A 23,549-nucleotide genomic window follows, 5' to 3' on the forward strand; every position below is an offset into this window, starting at 1 on the left:
AAAAAATATAAAAAATTAAAAAAAAATTAAAAAATAATTTAGATTTGTATAACGAATTTTAGAGCCATGAAAAACAAAAAAAAAATAATAACTAACGAAAAAAAAATTGAATTGTATTAATATAGCAGATGAGAAAAACTATTTCACAACTTTAAATAAAAAATAAATATTTAAAAATTCTAATTCAACTATTTGTTCAAACTTCGCTTAATATATAATTTTTATCTTATTTTCTAATTTTTTACTCAGATTATACTATACCAAAATACATTTTAAAATAAAAAAATAGTATTAGTTCTGATTTTTTTATATTAGCACAAAATACTATTAACAGCAGTGACTTCATTTTAATTTTTAATATGCGCCTAGATGTAGGCAATGATTATTATATAAATTTTTATTTAATGGAGATTTTCTCATAGAATAACAATAGAAATTCACCTAAATTTTGGAAAATATTGTGTCAGATTAAGAAAGATAGTCTTCTGTCGGAAGGTTTCAATTAACTTCAATTTTCGTCTGCCAGACCATTGCAGCGCTTTTCAGGCAGAGGTTGCTGTCATTAATGTAGCAGTAGACAACTGCTCCGTCCTCCTTCAGAGAGGTGTGTCTTCACTCCGACAGCAGAGCGGCAATACTGGTCTTCGATTCGAAGACTGTTAGTGAGTGTCTAACATCTTTATCAGTAGCTTCGAACTACTTTGCAATCCGACTTGTGCTGGTACCTGGTCACCGCAGAATCGCTGGAAACTGAAAAGCGGACCATCTTGCAAGAGATCCTAGCAACCTTGACGTCGGAGTGAAACCGGGTGTGTAGTCCATGGTCAACTTGACTGACTTCGTGTGAGCTCGCCAAACGCTGGATAACAGTCAGCACCTGTGTAGTGGCGTGGTCCGTCTGGTCCGCGTTGGCCCGAAACACTCCTTCCTACTGCTTTGTTTAATGGTTATTGTCCAATAGGCACATATGAGATTAGGATGAAGCCAGATGTTAGTTGCCAAAGTTGCCTAGAGGAAGTTGAAGAGGAATCATCCAAGAACTTCCTCCCTCAATGTCAAGTATACGCCAGACTAAGGTTAAAACGCCTCGGTAGGCACACCTTCAGCGAACCCAACGAAGTGACAGGAATTGACATAAGCCGACTTAGGAATTGAATAACAAAGTCCAAGCGTTTTGTCGAATCATAAGGCTCTTGCCGATCCGTAAAGAGTACTTGACCTAACCTAAGATGATCTTATCTGATCCTATATACTATACCAAAGAAAATATCGAATCGAAGAAACATTTGGTCTGACCCAAGTGTACTGGTATAACAGAATGACTAGCTCTCTCCCAATTTAATGCTCTCTCCATTTACTTTCCTGTCTTTCATACAAATGAGTCACTTCCACCTGAAATGATTCTCATAGTAAATATGTCTCCAACATAGTAAGCTGAAAAATAAATATACGTTGTTTAACACATTTTTAACAGAAAATTGGCTACATACATATATAATAATTGTGAGGCTAATCAAATATAAATAGATCAATAATTTTTTCTATTTTTTTTATAAATAATAATAAAACAAACCTACGAACCACCCTATATCGCTCTGTGTCCAATTTGCGCCTTAGCTCCACAACAGTTTTACACCAAAATACTACTATATAAAATTGGTTTTCCATCACGCCGAGCATACACAGTATCCTTGCTGCGCTCCAACGCACGCCGGTGCCTACATTTTGTGCTACTTCAACGCCTACTCCTTTAGCATATTATGCTTATCTATATGTACACACCTAAATGCATAGATTTAGTTCCGTTTTGGAGCCAAACGTACGCACACACACACACTTACTCACTGGCGCTTAGCACTTTTCCGCCTGTTGAGACATTCATAAATTGCCTGCCTCGCTGGAGAGTAGTTGAAGTTGGCAGCATATTAACGCTGCATTGCTCATATTGTTGTTGTTATAGTTGTTTTGTAGCACAGTAAGCGTTGCATTTAGAAAATTGCTACTTTTGCAAAATTTGCCAGACGCTTCGTGTTTTGCCACTGGCATTTGCCGCCACACGCCGGCGGCGGCGACGCAAAGCGCATCCCAACTTTGCTAGTTACCGCTCCATTCCTCTAAAGCACCTACTAGCCTTCTTCTATGCATTTACGCCACACTCTCTCCTTCTGCGTCATCGCCACTGCTGTTGTGCACTATAATCATGTGGCAACATCGTAAAGCGCCATTTCATTCAACGCGCCACTTTTCTTAGTCACTCAAGACGGTGCACCGGTGTGGTGTGGTGACTCAACTGCTGGCGCACCTGTGTGCTGGTGCATGTGGCATGTTGCATGCAGCTGCAGTGCCGGGTTACCTGAGCGCCCGTGTGTTGGCATGCGATGACAGCCTGCTCATGGGTTACAATCTATTGCACTATATTTTTCTTCGTCGTCGTCGTCTTCAATATTTTCCTTGATTTATGGCGCATTCTTACGCTCTACTTGCCGCCGTCGCCACCTCCTCCTTCTCAATCGCCGTTGGGTGGGGTGTGGAAAGAAAAAATAAAGAAAAAGTATCTGTGTTGCAGTGAATTTATGCCTTCCGTTGAGAGTGTCGAATGAAAAATCGGTTTTGCATGTAAATAATTTTCGGTTTTTGGCAGTTGGCAATGCCGCATGTTACACATATACACTAACATATATAACTCTACAACTTGGTGGACTCTTTTATTTTATGCTGATTTTCTTTCAACTGTTATTATTTTGCGCTCATCTCTTTTATCCCTTGTTGCCTCCTCCTCTTGCTGCTGTTTCAGTTTCTAAATTTCCGCCGGAGTTTTGTGAAACTTTTGGAGTTTTCAGCGCTTTGGGAGGTTTCACACAGACACAGACACACATACATATAAAATATATGTATATATATATATATATATATATATATATATAAACATAACTGTAAACCAGCTTAGCGAGTGCTCACAAATCGCGTCCAACGATTATGCAATACCGCAATTAATCAAAATATAATAAAAAAACCTTAAAAAAATTGTTGAAACAAAATTGCAGAATAAAATCGCGGAAAGTTTCTCTGTTTGTTTGTTTCTATGTGTTGTTGTTGTTGTTGCGCAAAACCATAAATCATAGCATAAATTGCTAAATAGTTTGAATATGATTGTTTTTGGGGAGCGTTTTGTTTTCGTGCTGGCTCACTCGCATTTCTTCATTTCTTGCGCTTCCGCTGTGAAGGCGAAATCGCGATTTACTGGGTCAAAATGGGCTGGGAAGTTACTAAAGCAATGTATCGCTGCAAATTTAATTGCGCAAAGATTTATTTGACTTGAAGGTTTTTAAAGAGTTTTGAGTTAGTTGTGGATTGAAAAGCTTTACTCAAGGCGTAAATCACCAGATCTTGGTCTCATTGCTTCATACGCAATTCTATCAGTATTTAGAATAAACTTTCTTGTAGTAATTTATTAGAATTATAATGTTTTTAAAAATATATTATATAATAACCAAATTTCTCTAAAACAAATTTATTTTAAAATCTTGTTTTTTGAATTTAAGTATTTCCACATTAACATAATCATAACTGTTAAAAATTATAGCCTTTTGCTCCAAATATAACCAAAAACTCGTTCAGTTCTGGGTGTTACAAACAACCGTTATGTGAACAAAACTATAATACTCTCTTTAGCAACTTAGTTATAAAATCTTACTGAAAGTTCTCGAAGCTAATATCTCAATAAGATACTTCGGTATCTCGAATTTAAGCATTTGATTTTCGGGATTCCGAATTTGGTACATATAATATTGATTACTTTGTATAAGAATTCAAGTATAATTGATTTTGTGAGTGAAAATAGTATAATTATGTGAAATTTTTATTCATAAACCCCGAAAAAACCGGGATCCTGAAATTATAATTTTTTGAAATATGGCAATATTTTTGAGATATTGGAAATATTTAAAAGAAAAAGTTTATGAATTATTAGGCAACAGCTGTTAGTATCTTGGATTGTCCTTAAATCGATGAGAGTAACAGTGCTCCTTTATACCAAACAACATTTTAATTTATTCCAAAACTGTTGCTATATTCTTAAGCTAAACAGATTGTAAAAATATATGAAAGTAATCTAAATTGATTTAGATTGCTTTTTAGTTTAAATCTGACCATAATATTAATTTTAATTTCATCACAAAATGAAGCTTCAAACTTTTCAATAACATTTAGATAAAGCTAAAAACAGTAGTTCTTATATAAATCAGAATAACTCAAATTATACAATTGACTCTCAGAAGTACACTTTAGTTGCATTAACATACTGCCATAAAAATAAAAACCCACCCTTAAATCACATACTAAAAGTTCCAACGAAAGCCACTTATGTCACATTAAGTACTCAGCGTGCAAATAACCTATCAATGCGTACCATTATTTATGTCTTCGGTATCCGCTTATCTTTTGATTTCTGCATAATTTCTAGTAGTCAACATTCTGGTTGACATGTGTACAAACATATGTTTCTACGATATCTGATACAAAGCTCTTATCAGTGTCTAAAGTTTGTCTAACATTGGTTCCGCTGAGCAATCGTGTGTGTGCGTTGTTGAATGCTAAGAACGCCCCTCAAACGTTATATGATATTGGCAGTGACGTCAACAATTGAAAGATAACATAACAAATGAATTACTGTTACAAAATGTCAATTGGTTGTAAATAATGGAAAGCAAAAAAAAGTTAGGTTGTGAGATTGTGTGAAGTAGCTTTATTCGTCATATTGATGTTTACTTAGTTTATTTATCAACATTTTTTAATGAATTTATTGAACCAGGTTTTCTAAAATATGATTTAATTGTAGGTGTGATTTTATATTTGAATATCCATATGTATCTAAATAGAAGAGTTGGCCTCCATTCTCTTATAAATTCAGAGAAATATTTTTCGACCTTTGTGTTTATGGTTTTGGTGGCTTTAGATTCTTGATTAATGTAATACTGCGACGGTAGAACGTTCACATGCATTCTCTATTGTCAATAGATGACGCCGATGACTGATTAACCAAATGATCTAGAATCGTTAAGATCCATCGATTTCACAAACATTGTAATCTCCTCTGTCTACTTTTGTTTTAATTTCGAATCAAGGATTTTCTATGTTTTAGTCATATTTCTATACTATTATTTTTTAAAGTTAATCATCATTTCTTAGACATTTTAATGGTTATTCTGCTATTTCAAACGAAGACAAATTCAACCCATCAAATATCATCAAAACCGTTCGAGCCGTTCTTGAGTTATCAATAGTGTATCCAAGAGATCTTTGTCGTTTGAGATCATCAAAATCAGTTGGATCGTCCTTGTGTTATAAATAGTGTAACTAAGAGGTCTCTGTTTTTCTAGAGAGATAGAAACAATAAATAAATTATATATACACCACATATAGATACCATTTTTGATCTCGTTTTAACTCTCTTAAGATCATCTTTCTCGCGCATCACTATATCATAACAATATAAGAACCATTCCATGAAAATATTTGGCAACCATCGCCATTTACTTAAACCCGCCAAAACGGAGAAAAAAAACATCAAAAACAAATCCAGCAAATTTGCAATCATAAAGTTAAGTCACAAGAGACATGTCACCACAAGAATACAACAAATCACAAGCAGAAATCAATATGAAGACCAAACAAATTATTAGCCGCAATGAAATTTGATGTTTTGACATTTGCTGTAAAATATTATGAAGCTGACTGACTGCTCTTAAAAAAAATTGTGATGTTGAAGCGCGTAGCTAACATAACTGTTTTTATGTACTTAAGTGCTCCAGTCAATATAAATCTGGGTGTGTGTGTGTGAGTGTGTCGCATTACTGGCGATAATAAATTGTAGCTGTACGGTACGAGAGTAACTCCCATCAAAGTTTATCGCCTTGATTTGTCAAAATCAAGCATAACATAAAAATTGATTTCGGTAATCAAGCCGGATCGCAGCAGCGCCGCCCACAGTGCACGCACGGCATGCGAGTGGCAATGCTTAATAAATGACTAATGGTGGATTGGATGGGTATACACATGAGCAGCACTTTACTGTAATAACGGTTAAAATAACCCGCTTATGTATGAATATATGTTTGTTGAGGGCTTTGAGTAAGGTAACTCTTCTGCTTTGGAGTGCTGTGCCTAATGATAAATATGAGCACGTATGCATATACATACATATATAAATATTCCATAAATAGTTAGCTGTATGTAATGAGGAAGAAGCGGCGCACACTTCGCTACTCTTTCTAAGTACAAAAACAAAAATCTGTTTGTGTATTCATATACATACATATGGATATGTGGCACCATCAGCTGTGAGCTGTTAGCTTCACTCCGCACGTATGTTAATCAGGCTGGCGGGCAAATGGATTGCATGCCAATTAAGTCAGCATAGAAAACACATTTGCTTAATGGCAACGCTGAATTGGGTCACGCCACCGCACAGCACAGGAACACGCAGCAGATACGGCAGATACGGGATGGAATGGTAAATTATAAAAAAATGATTGGATTAAAATAGAGAGAGCCTAAAGCTACACCAAAGTAACAAAGAACCACTAATAAACATAAAAGCAGACACACAAACAGATTTACATAGCATAGAAACATACACAAAAACATAACACAGCCTAACATAACCACTTCAGCGCAGTCTTCTTCAGTGCTTTTACCTCAAAGCACCCAACACCGCGCGCAGTTTTGTATTCAAAGTGAGTCATGCTATGCCGCAGCGCCTCAGTAATCTCTAAGCGACTCCCCAAACTAGTAATAGATAGCTCCAAGTTTGGAAAGTAAATAATTAAAGTTTTTGTTAAGTGTCATTTTGTATGTTGGTGGTGTTGCGCATAAATTAAAAACTATTCCGAAAAAAACGACGAATTTTACGACCAAAACACGACAAACGGCATATTTAATATCAAAAGCAGCAACAACAGATAAACAGAGGAAAGCAACAAGTAAACAATATAAGGTGAATGCACTGACAACAAACACACGCAATCATACATAGAGAGAATGCCATTTTAAACAAGGTGCTAAGCTCAACTTAAGCCCTTGGCTGTGGTAATAAATATATAAAGAACAGTTAATGTAATAAAATCTTTTTGACTTAAAGTGTATGCGATAGCTGGCCATGTGCCGCTTTCAGCTGATTATTTGGATGTAATGTTTGCCTTTCATTGCGCCTAAAAACATACATATTTTCATATAGAACTATATAATATCATAAAAGATAGAAAATATTTTATTACCACTGCGTGGCGATTGGATTTCATAATGGTCATAAAATCTTATAATATTTGGAAGAACGTTCTATTTTGAGAGTGGTCGGTGCCAGAAAGCACGAACGGGATCTTGTCAGTGGCAAGAATATAAATGGATTAAGTCTTTTTGGAGTAAATATTTGCAGACTTAGAAGAAGACGTTTTTATTTAATTTTTCTACTGAAAATCTTCAACTGACACCAGTCCCAAATAGAGTTTTGGCGTCTCTGGAATCCTTAAATTATTTCATATATGAATATATATATATATAATATATATATAATAGATCTTTTTATTTCTTAATTTTGGAAATTGTTTTCACGTGTCTTAAAATTAATAAATGAAAAAACTGTGGTTTTTATCATTATCATGAAATATGATAAATAATAACGGTTTTAATTCAATAAAAGAGATGATTCTGGTTTCATAAAGACTGTTTCTTTTACTCTAAGTATGTTTACCTCTGGAGAACAATTCTACAATCTTAACTAACCAGTTTTCGAAATAACATTTTCAATCAGTTGAATTTCGGGATCCAATTTTTTTTTAGTTTCAAAACAAACTATTTGAATTCTGTTATGCAAGTATTATATCGACGTTTTCAATCTTAACTTAGCAAGATAATCGAATTCATTAGCAAAGAGGACCCGGATTCATACAAAGCCACAGATATTCATTATAGTTACATGAAATCCGGGTCAATTCCCATGATATGGAACCAGCTGTTGTGTAATTGCCTCATCTACAACCCCTCTCCTTCTGGTCCAACCCTGTAGACACAGCTCGTCCTTGAGGCTCCAGTTAGATGACCTCGATGACAACTAAACTTGCGCTTTCCGCTTCAATCAATCAGTCTGAATCTATAAATATGGTATGGTATGTGCTGATAATAAAGGTATCAAATTTCATTGATCTTAAAAAAAAAAAATAGATAAAAACTTCCCTTTCCATGCAACCCTATCTAAAATGTCTCCGCTTTTAATACTCTTTGCGGCGAAATGTAGGCAACATTTTTATGACAACTATTTCTATCTTTAATTTTTTTATTTTAAACGAAATAAAGTTGAACTTACAGCGAAATAAATCAAAGGAAAATAATAAAATATATACAGTAATTATTGTGAAATCAAATTTTTGCGAAAAAAGTACCCAATTTCGTATTTTAGCCATTTAAATGAAAAAGAAATTTGAGCAATTGTATAGGTTTTAGTCATATGGGTTCATAGTCAATGCTGAGTTACTATGAATAATTAATTCATTATATTTTTTACTTATCTTCATTTCTTCTTAAAATTAATATTACAAACAAAAGAAAAAACAAATTTTGTACTTCATGCTTTACTGCAACGCCCCGCAGTCTCAAAGCACTATGCATGCGTTGCAAGTAGCGAAGCGAACATGAGCCGCATTAGCATAAAACACGATTGAACAACAACAAGTGCTGTTTGTTTACCAAAAAACAAAATGCGCAAACATAACGGAACGCACTAACGAGGCATTGTAGCTAATATAAACGAAATAACCAACCGGCTAACCAATTGAACTAACAACAACAAACTGCTTTTCTAGTTGCTACTTCCATGTTTTTCATAATATTCCTTTTTCATGCATTGAACGCTGCATTTTCAACAGCATAATTTTTCATAATGCTCACAACAACACATTATTCAATTCGATAACTTTGCGGCCTTTGCGGCACAATGTAACGGCATTAGCTGACTAACAGCCGCAAAATGCAGTTGCAGCTTAAACACTTATGAATAACAAAACAGATGGAGGAATATTTTATGTGCGCACACACACACACAGTGGTTCCAGCGGGCATTTGTTAATGTCTACTTAATCATGTTTACAGACAAATATATGCACTTGCATACATACTTACAAACGAACATACCCAGATATATGTAACTGCGCTGCGCCAGCCACATTTGTAATTCGACGTAATCGAGCAACAGGTTTATTGCTCACACCGAGTGAGTAGAGAGACACACACAGAGCGCCACTTACAACATTACAGTTACAAGCATGGATTTACGAAGGTAAAATCGATGCAACACAGTCGTCTCTACCATCTTCCAGCTGCTGTTGGTTGGGAGCTTTTGAAGAAAAGCAATTTGTGTCATAATGAGATTTATCATGTGCTGAGTCGCACAAATCTTAAGATTTTGCAACACATTGCCAAACATGCCAGCTCTCTTATACACACACATACTCTCCCTCATGCAAGCGCAGTTCACTCAGTACTCAGTTCATATGTGTGAACCGCTGCAAAGCTTGTGAATTACTTGCGAGCTCATGTAGAAGAAACGAAAAACCGACAAGCAACGTGTAAATCACAACTTAAGCTATTGAAATATTTATGGCTGATATTAATGATTCTATATGGCAAGTGACGCTTTTGCAATAACGTCTCGTAAGCCTTTTTCGAGCTATCATTTTTCCCGCAAAGGTGTTGTTTGAGATCGTTAGCACATTTGTGTTTGTTGTATTGCATTTTTCGTGGAAAAACCACAAATTTTAATGTTATTCTTAATTTATTATATTCATCGCCATAGCGGGCATTGCAACATTTGGCACAATATATGTTATATAATTATAATGATTAGTTGGAAAAATTTATAAATATAGAATTTTTCGATTTATTTTTTTATATTTTTTATTTTCCAAAAATAATATTTAAATTTTTTTTATTAAAACGCATTGAACTTAGGCTGTCAGACCACTCCCGCATATTAATTAACTTATTTACAATACTTTAAATGCCTTAAAGATCTCACATATAGGAAATAAAGGGAAGAAAAAGATAAAAAAAATTTAGAATATTATAGCTAAATATGTAGTAAGAGCTTTGGATACATAGTATGACGTTTTCAATAAATATTTAAGAAAAAATAATAACTAAAAAGAAACCAGTGAAATAAAAATTTTTTTCGAAAAACGTTGCCTACATTTAGGGTGCTAGTAATATGTTTTCGAAGTTCTACAATTACAGTACCTACTGCTCTTCTTTAGTTAAATTTTAGCTGATCCACCGGCTGAAAATGAGTTGTTGAAAGTCGCCAAAACAATCAAAAGTGTTTCTTCATATTAACTATAGACTGGAGTACAGTAAAAATAACTTTTTCTTCCTAATACAACGAATATTTTTTACAAAAATCACTATAAAACTGTATTAAGCATCTGCAGAATACTATAAAAACTTTTACTCTGGTCTTATTAACAAACGAGGGCCAATATATTAGAAATATATTGTATACTACTGGATCTACGGAGGAAAGTTTAAGTGTAAGTCCTCTGTTGAAATAATAAAATGAATTAAAATCGATTCTATAAGATATATCTTAGTACAAAAGTAATATCTCAAAACATTTGGGTCTACATAACCTCAAAAAACAAATTAGATCGGATTTTACCACTCTGAAATAAGATTAAGACTAAAAAAATAAGATTAGCAAAGAAGATGGTGCTCAAAACAAAATAACGCCAAACTTGGGATCACAGATAAAAGGCTTAAAAAATAATTTGAATGAAGATTAAAGCTTAAGTCGCATTTTATTAACCTAATCCAGGCTTATTTAATACTTGGCTTAATTTCATTCAGTCTAAGCCATCTTCATTTCACACTCACAAAAAAACCAATATCTCAAGCAAATCCAAAACCACATTAAATTTCTACAGCTTCAAATGAATAATATTTTTTTCATTCACTCAAACAAATATGAGCACACTTGGGATTTAATATGTATTCCAAAGCAAATGCAAATTAGCCGGTTTAGCTGGGAAAACCAAACGCGTATATGTAAACAAGAATATATCGCTTAAGTTAATAACAAAAAACCGGCGATAAGACTTAAAACGCAGACTAAGCGGGAGACAGAGCGAAGCAGTCATTGTCTTTTTGTATAACTAATAAAGCCGACAAATTGTGTTGACTACTCGTTCTACACGGTGAAACGTTAAAATGTAACAAAATCGAAATATTGGACAAAACGAAGATTTGGTGTAATAAGCATATGTGCTATATATGTATATGTATTATAGATGCCCTAAAAACACACGAAATAAAACTGGTTATTACGGCTGACATATCATTGACCGCACAAAATTTGACTTTAGTTTTTGTTTTCTTTTTTAAGTATAGGGTGAATCACTACTTTTGCTGTTGTTGGTTGGTGAAGCACAATTCTTTCTTAATCGGACTTATTTATCTTTTATTTGTTGGAATACATGAAATGTTCTCATTTTTTTCTTGAAGATTAATAACACTGTTGTGTACTTTTTTATATATTGTCATATAAATTGGAGATTGAAGAAGAGTATGAGAGATTAAATCAGAATTTCAAACAAAAGTTGTTATTTTTTGCAGATAGATTTCTCTACACTTTTTTCAGTCTAATAAAGTATGAATTCTCTTTCATTTATGCGCATTTATTTCAATTTTTTATCTATATTTTCTTCTCTGTTTTTAACAAACAAAGTTCTATAGAGATGTAGATTTTCTTTTTTATTTCCATTCCATTGACAACTTTCATGAATATTTGTTGTTAAGGCATTAACCTTTTTTCATTCGTTTCACCTATTATATTATTTTCGTAATATTTTAGTGATCTCTCCTAAATGTAGGCAACATAAAACACACAATTTTTGCTATGTAGCGTTCAATTCTTTTATGGTTTGGCTCATAGCTTGAACTTAGCATACCTTTTGGCTGATTACATAATCCTTAGTATCTTTGTTTTATCATACGTAATATAACTTGGTGATTTTTAACGGTTTTTGATGAGAATTCCATCATAAAAAGTCGCACAGAATTACTGTAGTGCTGTCATGTATCAGAGCAAATGCATTTTCGTTTCAAAATCCGATGTTCTAATTTGAGGGTTAATATTTTTTGAACTGATTTAAGAACACTTCCATTTTAATTAAGTTCTTTAATTTAAGATCTATAATTTTTAAAAAGAAGCGATGTATATTGGGTAGTTCTTGAAAAGAGCTGTTGACGAAATCATTATCACTAGGCTGAGCACATTGTTTTACGTAGAGCGACGAAGCGTTGAAGAGAAATATCACAGTGGAGATTGAATATTCGCGGAAGTGTGTTCTACTAAGATTAGCTTTGAGATTAGCAGTTTCTTTAGAGCACTTTAAGCTTAGCTCGAATAGTTGAACTGCTTTCTTATCAAATGTGACATCTCTCACTTTTATAAAGAGACTTAAAGTAACAGAACATTAATGTGATATATATGTGGATGAAATAAACAACAAAAAATCAAAATGTTTACATGGAAAAAAGATAGCTAGTATAACGAGGTAATGTTGTCTATTACCTACACCTAACTCCATTAGTACTAACCAAGCTTAAAAATAATTATACTTAAAAATGAATATGCTCAGATCTGCGATAAACATATCTACACCTTAATGATTCCCGCTTTGCTCATTAGCGCAAAAGCTTATGTTATTCAAATGCCTATCTATATGGGATATCTGGTGATATATGGTGTGTGGATTTGCTAATTTGCGTCTATTGCCATTTGGATATATTCAAACTCATATTTTTACACATATGATATAAACATATGCCGATAATCGCCCAACGCACAGTCATTTTTCATGCGTAACAAATTCTTCGAGTTTCACACCATTAAAGTGACGGCCTATCTGCGAATTTCGCATGTAAAATTTTCTTTCTAAGCCGAAAGTTCAACAACGTTCCTTGACTCGGTGAACTGTGAAATGAAACCACTTAAGTAGATGTAGATATATACATTACAACTGCACAAATAATATTAGCAAAGATAGTGGCAGCCAAATGAGCAGAACCGGTAGCACAGGTGTTCCAAAGTGTTGCGAAGTGGCAGTAACTTAGCCATTTGACTTAGTGAAATGGTGATGAAATATGCAAAGGTCTGCGAGTGTGGGCAAGACAGAAATACTGTGAAATCAAGCAGTGCGAAAAATGTACCGTTATGTTGCCTTAAACCGACGTGCTGTACACATTTGGTGGCACTCATTAGCAGAACTCGCTGCAACTCGGCTACAATGGTGTGAAAAACTTCGAGACAAATCAGCGACTAGGCCTCGGCTGTTGAACGCGGTGTGTGCGCTGACATTTGAACGAGCTTATGACGTAGAAAACTTTTCACAACACATTCCACATAGACTCACTGACATACAAATACAAATTGCCAGCAGGCTGAAGCACCAGCTGTCCCAGGGCAGCAGCGGAAGTCTCTACGGCAAAGCGCCGCCTAACGTAAGCTGCTTACTAAAATGGGAAGTTCGCAGAGTTACCTATATTTGTATGTGTGTGCTTGTGGGAGTATTTGGTCTGTAGAAGTCGGTCGCAAGTGCGCGAAAGTTTTTGCATGAGCCGCGTGTTTTGACGCACATTTTCTTAAGATTTACGTAATGGAAAGTTGGTCGCGTCCAAATAGCGGCAGCTGTGCGTCGTTAGCTCACTTGTACTGGGTGTATGTGTGCGTGTGTACAGTGGCGAGCTGAAAGTAATCATAAGAATTATAAATACATAAGTTTTGATTATAATTGGTAGTTAGGTGAGTTGGCCGGCGCCTAGTGATCTTTGTTAGATAAAAGAAATCACAGTGGATGAGTTAAAGGCAAGAGAGAGCTTGCTAGTGAATTTTAATTAAAAAACTTTTTAAATTACAACTTGTGCGTAGAAGAATTAAATTCGTAATTATTGTGCATTACTAGTTTGAATCTTGCCGGTACTGCTTTTTTGAAATAGAGTTAGTGGAATTTCACTTTGTGTCGGCAATTGAATAACTGTTGAAATTTTTGCTGGGTAACAATGGTAAACAATTAGCTGGATAGTTGTGAAAAAGCTTCCAAAAATTAGTAACCTTAATTTTACATAATATCGAACCGTATATTAACTGTTTAGTTAAACATTTTAAGATCATATTTGAAAACTAAAAGTATGTATAAAGCTTCCTCCTACAGTGAAAGCTCAATGAAAGGTCGTTCTATATTGCTTAGAAGACTTTTATTCAATAGTGAAAGCTCATCGAAGCTCTTTTTTTCAAAGATTTTATTATATCTATTTACAGCGCTGAGGATTTAAAGCATTATCATTCGATTTGCAAACCATTAGTATTTATTAAGCTTTTTTCAATAGTGAAAGCTCAATGAAAGTTCTGATTTACTTATTTCATGATATTTAAAAATATTTTGTTCAATATTGATAGTTCAAAGAAGGCTATTTTCCACTGCAGCTTTTATAATATCTCTTTAAAATACTTTAAAACCTTTTTTCTACAGTGGACATTCAATGAAAGCTTATATTATAATATTTTCAGACTTTACTTCTTTTTAAAGGTGAAAGACAATGATAGCTCATTTTCTCTGGACCTTTTATAATCACTTTTTACAACTCTCAAGATTTCAAATTGAATCAGCTAATTAGAACCATAAATATTTATAAAGTTTTTTTCAATAGTGAAAGCTCAATGATAGCTCGTTTTTTCATATATTTTACTATTTACAGAGCTTATTTCAGTAGGAAAGCTTACTGAAAGCTCTGTTTCACTGAAGCTTTTATAATATCTATATATATTTACAGTTCTATCATTCGGTTTGCAAATAAAAATATTTCAAAAGCTTTTTTCAATGTGAAAGCTCAATGGAAGTTCTTTTAACTTATATTATAAAAATTACAGAGCCTTTTTCCAATAGTGAAAGTGTAATGAAAGCTCTATTTTAAGCTTTTATAATATCTATTTACAACAAAAAGATTACAAATATAGCAAATATATTGTGTTCAAATCAGCATGCCACAAAAAATGCCTACTAAAGTGATATACTTTTTTTAATTGAAATTCATCTGAAAATTAACCGACTTGTCAAATTTTATAACATTGTTATAATTTTGACATATACAAAGTGAAACTTGAAAGCTTGACAGCACACCCTGTGCGAGCATTTCAAACAATAATTTCACATTTCAAAAAATCTGTCATAAATATTCATATAACTGGCATATTTTATTTGTTTGAAAGGCATATACTATATCTCTCATATACATATTTATATATATTTATTATATTTATTGTGTTATCTGCAAGCAATCACTAAATTTCCTTTAACATTCTTTTCTTTGCAGGTAAATCAAATAAATCACAGTCTTTGTCATTTTCATTTCATTTTCAAAGTAAGTAAATAAATGCCACACACATTCACACGCACACTCACACACTTGAGAGCAACTCAATTATGAATATTTATTTGTGCGCATTCACAGCAGACTGCGCTTCCTGTTTTGTGCCTAAGCTAAAAATGAAGAAAAGAAATCAGATGAAGACACAACATATATTCACACAGAGATAAATTTGATGAAATCACAAAAAAATCCAATAATAAATTGCATATACGCTTAACAAGCAGATAAACAAAAGAGAGAAATGAAATTTGAATTTTTCTCACACATGGTTGCATATGGCTTTGTTCATATATAAATATATAAATATACATATATATATATGTATATGTATGTATGTATGTTTGTATTTAAGGAAGCATGTCCTTTTGTCATAGCTTATCCCTCATTATCTGCTCGGTAAGGAACAAAGCGCATATAAAAACGCCGACTTAATCAACAAATCTCATTGTAAAGTATCCAGAAATGGCATAAAAGGACGAGAGTGCCAAACAAAAGCAGGGTTGCACGAACGCAACGACACATATGAAAAAACATATTATAGTAATAAATAGAATAGTAGCCGCACAAAAGCCGGCAAAGAAAAATGGAAGTGAAACGCACTCACATAAAAGAAGCTGAAAAAATATGAACTCAGCCTACTTAGTATCTTACTTATGTGGTTGACCACAGCGCGCATTTGTTTTGTTCTAACTGACTAGTGGAGTATGCCAGATTCTAGGAACTCATATGAAGCTTAAGCGTAAGCACCAGCGGCTTAAGTATATTTGAATGCCAACCAACCTAGCTTTTAAAAGCATGACACACCAAGCTACACATAAGACTCCACTCCACTCCACATAAGTAGATATGTATTTATGTGTGCCTCCAATTATGTATTTATGATTGCTACAGGTCCCTTTCGGTTAGTTACTTAGGTTTTGTATGGCGCATTTCACTTAATAGTGTTTAATGCTTCACTCAGGTACTCCAGCAATTGTGTGTAGGTGTGCTTGTGTATGTTCAGTTGTGTGTGGCAAGATATGAATATAGAGCACTTATTCTACTTAAAATATGATGATGCTGCGCTGTTGCTGCTGCTTTACTGATGCTCTTAGTTTCTATGTAGTCGAGCGGAAAATTAAAAGACATAAAAGCTCACACACTCATATGGCTTTGTGTACGTTTTTTTCTATGAGTGTGTGTGCCATGAATGTAAATGCTGCACAGTCACAAGCTCACATGAAAAGTACCAACACATGTATTATTGTTTTTGTAAAGCAGCGCTGTGTGTATATGGTATGTCGTACTCAACTCGATTAAGAGCTTTTGCTCTTTTAATGAGGCAACCTTTTACTTGTATAATAAGCACTTCATAATAAGCTAAATTATTTAATAGAGTGGTTTGTGGAAAAATAAGTGCACTTTAAGTGGTATATACTCTGTGAGTGGATTTCCACTTCTGTTTTTTTATTATTTTATAATGAGTTCACTATAGCCTTTTTATGGTAGTCATATTCTCTTTTCTCTCTTTTTTGTTTTTAATTTTTCATTTTCATTTTTAACTTTTTGCTAATGAAAATATTGAAATTTAACTTGAATTTTGGTTTGATTTTTCAATTTTTTTTTTACTTTTCTGACTATTATTACCACCTGTTAACCTTGTTATGTTAGGTTGATGAAATTTCTGAATAATTATAATTTTTAGACACATTTCTGATAATAATACCAAAGCTGCAGGTTTAAGAAGTTTTTAGGGAACACTATCAAGACAAAGTCTCTCCTGAAATCCTGTATGTGTAAATGTCTTTTAAGAATTTTTACTATTTTAGTCCTCAATTCTGTTCATGTTTCAAATAGAATTTTTAAAAATTTTCTAAAAATTAATTTATTACAGCGTTTATCCACTTCTATATTCTATATATAATTTATCCTCATCAAGATTCCATGCTGAAATAGCTATTTAGTGGATTCACCTCTATCGATGGCATATAAAAGTATGGTTATATCCTTACAGTGCCTAGAAAAGGGGTTGCAATAACCCCAAGCACTTCCTAAAAGTATTATTTTTTTATCAAAAATGTACCTTGCCACAAATAAATTCAATTCTATTGTAATAATTAGCAAAATTGGATTATTAAACGGAAATAAAACGACCACAGCGCCATCTATTGAGTATTAAAGTAACCAGTTTATCGTTTGCTGTTTAAACTTAACGTTTCACACAAGAATGATTTTAAGCTAAATTTGAGTCACTGTATCAGAGCTAGATTGTTTCCCAGGAAATAATACATATAGTTCCTAGAATGATATCCTTATATGATTTACATTATTGAAATTCCGTACAGTTCTACATTCAACAGAGAAGAAATGAATTTAGTGGTTAAATTTGTCTCTTCAAGCTACAACACATATTTTCTAACTAGAGTCGAAGAAGTTTAGTTTTTTTTCCATAATTCACATATTTCCCTATTTTCCAGAATTTCCATTAATGATTTTTGTATTACCAACTACCCTACTTCATACGACCGTACCGGACCTATAATTTGAAATAAGTAATCCAAAGATATCCTATTTTAATTTATATATAAAAACTTCTCAAGACCCAAGATTTCGAACAAGAAGACCTCAGTGTCTGTGGTTAATTTGTTTCGAAAAAAACAGTAAAACCCTCTCTCTCTCTCTGATATTCTGTAGCTAATTTGTTACGCAAAATAACAGTAAATATCTCTCTCTCTCTTTCTCTCTCTCTATCTCTCTCTGATATTCTAAAGAAAGGTCTCTGTGCTCCCTCTAACTCCCATATACCCAATATTAGGGTTTTCAAACATACGTTGGGATATATAAGGTAGCGTATAATCTGGAATCTACACTATACTGGGGAACTTTAGTGAAATCGGCCCGATAATTAACTTAATAAAATTACAATACGAACTTGGGCCTTCCTCACTATGTTTTTAATTTTCCTTAAATAATAATTTAAATTTTCTTAATTTGATTTTATTGTAAAAGCTGGTATTTGCAAGGGTATTATTTTAGAAAAGAATAAATAATTATTGCCAATAAAATTAGGCCAGCAAAGCTACAAAATGGCCATAAATCAGTCCACAAGCCTACACCCCATACTGACCCTCACAATGGTCAAACATTTTGCCGCCAAATCACACACTCACACCACACTAATTTGCATACAAATCAATCGTCGCAATTACCATGATTACAATCGAAATTTATAAGTCCGTTTTAAGACTTGCTTTATTTTTTTTCATTTTTTTGTTTTTATTGTATTTTGCGTTACTTTAGTAAAGTGCTTTTTTATGACCCACCCGGCTGTGGCCTGACGCATTACACTTCGATTATCTTTTTATGCCTTTTAAATGCAAACTTTTGCCAGTATACCACCCTCTCCTACTCTGTCACATCACCTCCACGACAGCTGCTGCCTCTTTTTTCCATTTTTTTCCATTTCTCAATGAGTTTTCTTTGCGGCGAAATTATTTTTCTTATCTCTTGGCTGTGCCATTTTGTTTTCGCTTATCGGCCCATTTCTACTTCATTTCATTTCAGATTAGGTACTCTTAAAGGTCTCACACAGTTTCGACAAACGTTTATTTAGTTGGCTTTTTATCATTTTGGTCGGAAGAAGAAATAAAAATAAATAAATTTTCAACAAAAAAAAAAAAACAACAACAAAACAATGCTGTTGTAATTTGCATTGATTGCTTCGATCCGAGTGGGTGTGCGTGTGTTTGTGTGTGTGTGGGATGCTTAGTCCAAATTAGGGTACCGCTTTTAACTGTATTGCTGCAACAAATAAACGTAATCAAAAATTTTGAAAAAGTCCATGGATCAATAAATGCAATAAATTTATGAGTGTTTGGCCGAAAACACATTCGCTGTCAGCCAAATGTCGACTGAAGTGCCAATCGAGTGCCAAACATATACATACATTCTTAGAAGCATACATATATCCTTGAGAAGTCAAGAGTTTCACAAACAAAACACAAGTATTTGACATGAATTCATTGAAAAAGGGATTTCTGTGCCCAATCGTAAGAAATTTGTTGATTATGTTTTCACTAGTAACCCAAAGCCCGAACACACATACAGCTTCGATGTGAATGTGACAAAGGGTTTGCCTGAGTTTAACATAAAATTTACATTTTCCATGCGAATTTGATGGAGCCAGAAACAACAACAACAAAAATAAAACTGAAAAAAAAAAACGTAAGGTAAACAAACAAAACATGCAAATATTTAATATACATACATGTGTCGCAGTTTTTCACATTCATTCATTCATAATAAAGCAGCATGTATGTATGAGAATTCTTCGGCAAAAGTTGTCCAAAATGGCACTTTCTACTTTCGCATTTAAGAAATAAATAAATATAAAAGTATATAAAAATATGTTCTGCACCCCAATCAACCGCTATATGCCACATTTTCCGCATTTCTATTGTTGTTATTGCCAGCTAGTTCCCATCTTGTAGCGCCTTAAACACGTCAAACTGCAAGTGTTGCCTTCGTAAGTTTTCAATTGTTCGTTGCTTTCTGCTATTAAATATTCACAAGCCAACTGATGGCACTTTGTATATTATTTCCCTGGAAAACTGGAGTAAGCTGTATTGTTGTTGTTGTTGTTTCGGTTTTCACTTTCACCAAATTCGTTTCGCTTCTGGCTAATTTTGGCTTTCAATAATTTTTTGGCGCAATGAAGTAATATAATATAATGCTGTCGAAGCCACCTGCTCATGGTCGCATTTTTGTTGCGATTTTAAAGGTAAAGTTGACACTGTGCAACATAATGTTCGAAGGAAAAAACAAATTTCAATTTGAAAAAAAAAAAAACACTTTATAATGGATACAAATTTTAAAAACAAAAAAATAAAAATATTTGTTTTTCCATCACGTCTTCGAATTTAGTTGTAATTCGAAATTGAGATGTTTGGTGACCAGGTACTGAAGACAGTGTATTTCAATAATTTTCCAAAGTATTATTTTTTCAACAAATAGATAAAAAAGTTGCGAAGTTAATTAAAATGTTTTCGAAACATTCGAAAATGATTTCGAAATTGGCTAGCATAATGAATCATTGATAAAGTTCAAGGATTGATATATTTTTTTACTCAAAGGTAAAAATACTATATAAGTTTATAACTTTTTCGAAAAATATTAGTATTCGAACATTATGTTTAGTTTCGACATTTTGAAAATAATATAAAATAAAAAAGTAAGTATAAAATTTTTAATCCAATAGAAGTCATTCAAATACTGTGGTTAATAACTTTTTCGAAAAATAAAAATTGTCGAACATTTAGAAATCAATACTAAAAATACAACGAAAAAAAATTGTATCTAATGGAAATCGGTCAAACATTTTGGTTATAACTTTTTCGAAAAAAAAATCAATTTTCGAACTTTGGTTTAGTTTCGAATATTTGGAATATTTGAAGCTGATGAAAACCCTTCAGACATTTCGATTATAACTATTTCGAAAAAAAATAATTTTCGAACATTAGGTTTAGTTTCGAATGTTTAAAATGTAGATTTTAATATAATGGAAATCCTTAAATACTGTTATGTAAAAAATACAAATTTTCGAACATTATGTTTAGTTTCGAACATTTTGAAAATTATACCAGAAATACAAAAAAAAGAAGAAAATTTTGAAAGTGAGACCAACTCATAAATTCTTTGATAAAATTATTTTCATTCCAGAAACTATAATATTATTAAAGAGAATAATCAAGTAGTTTCGAAAGCTTTGATTGAAGTTCTGGTCTCTTTTACTGTCTGTCTCTATAACAATACACATAGATGTATGCTGAAACACAAAGCAATTTCACTTGAAATAATATTTCCCATTACGAAAATACGCCCTTTCATTCATTTCCACTTCGAAAACCGCCCAACCTTTGTTACACCGAACTTATTGAAATTTTTAGCCCCAAGGGTAACATGGCTGCCAACGCTTTCGTGGCGTAACTGAAAGTTACTTTAGGCAATTGCAGCAAAGTTCTAATGTACACCTGCCACACTGAAACACACATACAGTGAAAGCTTTTCGACGCGTGCTAATAATCAATATGCGACTATGCCGCCAAAAATCCTCATGGGCCAGCAAGCGCCTCCCTGTCTCACTTGAGGCGCGTCACACACAGCCTTTGTTGCCCTAAAGCAGATTTCGCGATAAAGTTTTCTTTCTACTCAAGCCACATGTAGGCGGGCACACACACACTTACACGTTGTAGTGGTAGCGCGGGCGTTGAGTTGGAATTCTTTGTAAGAAGTTGGACATTTTGGCCCTTAGCGCCTGCCACGCTGCCGCCTTTGCTAACTGCCACTGTTTGCCTTAATTGCGCAGCGCCGCTCGAGTCAAAGTCCGATGATGGCAAACGCGATTCATTAAATTCATTAATTTCGCTCGGCGCGCAGAGAGTTCAATAAACGCGCTTCAACAGTGGCAAGTGAAGCCTGTGCGCGCACATTTCCAATATGCAAATATTAAGGCGCTCAGCGCCATCTGCTAACGAAATCCATTAAGGCGTCGCGCACACACACTAGATACTCATCTGGCTTCTCAAATTCGTCCGCCTGCTTTTATGCCCGCTTTATAGGTTATGTCTTTAAAGGCTCCCACCCCACACCAGTAAAAAGCGCGGCGCTGTGATTGCGCCAATGTGCCATTTCATCAACTCATTACCCAGCGACGATTGCAAATGAGGATTTTGCGCTTAAGCACCCATTACCAGCGTTCGAAAACTCGATTCTCAATCCGCACACAACCTCAGACTCCCATTCAGTACGACCTCAGTTCGTTCGTTCGTTCGTTCGGTTGGTTGGGTGCAGCTCGATTAAGTAAATGTGAGTTGAAAGTAAATGAGTCAAACAGTAAAATGTGAATTGAAAATGGCGAAATGCGCAAAGCGTCACAAAAATCAGTAAAATCACAGAAATCGATGGGTGGGCGCTCAGCCTTCGCAGCGCGCTTCACTACCGGTCCGCCGCTGCGCATTTCGCAACGATTGTTGACTTCGATTAGAAGTGTAATTTCAATTATCGCCAAGGAAATTTAACGGCGCGTAGTCGAATGAATGAATGAGCGCAAAGTTCAGGGAAATCATGAAAATCGCCGAGTCGAGGCAACAATGGCCCCCGGATGCATGGTGGCAAGTAGGAAGTCATGCAGGAAGGAAGGTTATATAAAAATCAACGTGAAGGACATTGACGCAAAAAAAAGTAGCAGACACAGTTGAATATAAACCCAACCAACCCACAGACAGACAGTTGGGCGCACAGATTCGCTACTATTTTGAACTTGATTTGGCATAACGCTCGCCAAGTGCAGCCAATGAAATTGTTAATGGCGCACGCAATGATGGCAATAATGGCAATGACGCTGCCGTCGTTGACTCGTTGTCAATGACGCTGGCGCTGGACGCGGTCTGTGACGTGCCCACAACAACAGCAGCAACAACTTATTGCCACTGTTGATGACAATGATGGCGTTGATAATGATGAAAGTATGAAAGTAATGCGAATGCACGTGATCGGAATTGAGCGCGTATTTGCCACGTTTATTCTTTTTGTTTTGTTATTGATATTCTGCTTTGTTGTTGTTCTTAAATTTTCATTGCTATTTCTAGTATGAGATCAAAAAAAAACCTCCTTAACAAAAATAGATTTTTCGTTTTCCTTGCCAGAAAAAAATGATTTCACTGTCACGCCATCGCAAAAAGCCATTGACTTTGGTGTGTGAAAATTTTTTACGCCTGTTGCTGTTAAGTTTCTGCTATTTGTCATTATCGGCAGTTTGTGCTGCATACAATTTATTGCTCACTTTTTCGCTGTTGCTTTCGCTTAATTTATTCTTACTCGCATTTAGTTTAACGACTCATTAATTTGGAAACTTTTTTCCAATGAAGCAAATAGTAGATAATATTCGGCGTATTGGAAATAATAAATGTTATTATTAGTGATAATAATTAATTAATTATTTTTTCACAAGTTAAGAAATAGCAGCGGTGGGTTTGGGCAGCGATTATGAAATTATAGTCAGCTAATCATTATTTAGTTGAAATTACATTTGAAAGTGAACT

General features: G+C 34.1%; 1 long non-coding RNA gene across 1 annotated transcript in view; it reads left to right on the plus strand.

The window, feature by feature from the left end:
• The window catches only part of LOC105220699 (uncharacterized), a 46,065-nt gene extending 29,070 nt beyond the window's left edge, over window positions 1–16,995 (plus strand). Inside the window, exon 3 of the long non-coding RNA XR_008471068.1 lies at window positions 15,415–16,995. This is a non-coding gene — a long non-coding RNA (uncharacterized LOC105220699). The remainder of the gene's footprint in view (window positions 1–15,414) is intronic.
• The last annotated feature ends 6,554 nt before the right edge of the window (window positions 16,996–23,549 follow it).

The sequence above is a fragment of the Zeugodacus cucurbitae genome, chromosome 2 (assembly GCF_028554725.1).
Source record: "Zeugodacus cucurbitae isolate PBARC_wt_2022May chromosome 2, idZeuCucr1.2, whole genome shotgun sequence".
Classification (NCBI taxonomy): domain Eukaryota; kingdom Metazoa; phylum Arthropoda; class Insecta; order Diptera; family Tephritidae; genus Zeugodacus; species Zeugodacus cucurbitae.